We start from the raw sequence: 1,929 nt of genomic DNA on the forward strand, positions 1-1,929 counted from the left end.
GCTGAAAATTTAGACTCACATAAATTATTAAAACGTGTAATCAGGTTACATGGCAAAGCATGGCAAGTATTATGAATTATAAATCTAAGAGCTGGGAATTAAGTATTATATTATTCCCTGGATTGGGCATATTCACAGAAGGTATTTAATTCATCTCATGCAATCGAACAAGAAAAATATTTACTGTGCTACATCCTTGTGATTGCAGGAACATTCTAGTCACATACATGTCGCATTTTTCCCTCAAACACTCAGAGGACTTAGTTTTCTCTAGTAGGGAGAAATATGCTCATCAGTACCCAGAGACTGAGCTTCCTTTTCTTTTTTTTAAAAATAGCTTTTATTCATTTTAATGAGAAAAAAAAGATGAAATAGCAATGACACAGTGAGTTTCCTTTTCAAAGATAAGATACTGTGAAAGATTGTCCCTTTATATAGAATTATCAACTACTAAACTTGAAATTTTAGGAATCCTTACTTCAAAACCCATATTGAAGATATTAGTCCTCATCCAAAAAGGAAGCAGCTCTCCTTTTTATTCAAATGAACATGATTTTTTTAGAAGACAGTCATAGCCATGACCTGAAATATGGTCTTTCATATTTATGAAGTGTCCTCCATTCGTCTTAAGGAATACCAGGAAATGATACTGCAATTTCTTTGAGGGTGACAAAGAAGAAACAACCTCATCTGAAAAACTTTCTTATAATGAGGACAATGACAACAATAATGTGACAGAGACAAGACACCTTCTAACGAGATATTAGATCTTAGATGAAATTATCTTGCAATTAGTCATGTCTGTCTGATGGATTTCTTTCTAAAGGAAACTGAGCAGAGATTTTATTTCAAGCCTTAAAGATTCAGATATAAGAAGGAAAAAAAAAAAAAAAGAAAACTGCAATTTTTGCAATAGAAAGACAGGTGGCGTAAGCACGCAACACTTTAAAAAAATGTAGAAAGTGATTATTTTCTCTCGGATTCTTTGCAAAAAGCTCTCTGGCGCTGGGGTTTGTGGCCGAGCCCGGTGACGTCAGTGTGGCAGTGCGGAGTCAGGCGCCGCGCTCCGTATAAGCCCAGGAGCTGTCCGGGTGCTGAAACAGCCCGAGACGCTCACCCAGCCGACCGGAGGGAGGAACATGCTGTCGACCTTCTCTGTCATATAAAAAAAGAGGTAGGCTATTTTTCTCTTCGATTTACTGGAAAGTTCTAAATTGCGTACTCTTTCTTCAATCCTTAGCTGGGAAGAATAAGATGATTTTAGCAAGCTTGTATCAATAGAATAACGTAGTAGCAACCTGCTGCTCTTCAGCCAGAGTAAGGATGTGATATTTGTGCGTCTAGCTGATCGAATCTGGGATTTGTACTGCGTGCTTGCTATTCGATATTTATTAAGCAGAACACTATTTAAATAATCATACGTAAGAAGAGTGAAAAAGTTAGGAATTTGAGTGTTAACACACCTATTAATGTAAAGTTAGCCAAGCCTGATATTTTGTTTCTTGCCTTAATATATTGCTTCTTCCCCTCAGAGTCAGATTTTAAAAATCAGAGTTATAATTTATATGCTTAATCTTCGTAACAGTAGGTTTCTAATGATTCAAAGGCTGGTGAATACATTAGTCATACAGGCATCCAGTTTTGGAACTAATTTTTTCTTTGCTGTTTACCTTAAAAGGACTCTAAATTAACTATGTAACATTATTATATGAACTGATATATTTCGAAAAGGCTTCTGTGAGTATCTCCTAATTTTAGTTCTAGAAAAATAGCTTGAAATGGTCCTATTCATAGGCTTCTTTCTTGCTGCGTATGACTCTGAATTACAGAGAAAATTTACTTCTGAATAGATCATGAAAATATTCATAGGTGTATAAATTACTGATGCAAGTACAATGATTTGATTGAAAAATATTGTATAATTACTTT

At 35.1% G+C, this 1,929-nt stretch overlaps 1 protein-coding gene across 1 annotated transcript in view; it reads left to right on the forward strand.

The window, feature by feature from the left end:
- The first annotated feature begins 959 nt into the window (after positions 1 to 959).
- The window catches only part of Scg2 (secretogranin II), a 5,547-nt gene continuing 4,577 nt past the window's right edge, over positions 960 to 1,929 (forward strand). Inside the window, exon 1 of the mRNA XM_004638158.1 lies at positions 960 to 1,174. The gene's annotated coding sequence lies outside the window, so the exon portion shown is untranslated. The remainder of the gene's footprint in view (positions 1,175 to 1,929) is intronic.

Source organism: Octodon degus, unplaced genomic scaffold, assembly GCF_000260255.1.
Source record: "Octodon degus isolate 3935 unplaced genomic scaffold, OctDeg1.0 scaffold00096, whole genome shotgun sequence".
Lineage (NCBI taxonomy): Eukaryota > Metazoa > Chordata > Mammalia > Rodentia > Octodontidae > Octodon > Octodon degus.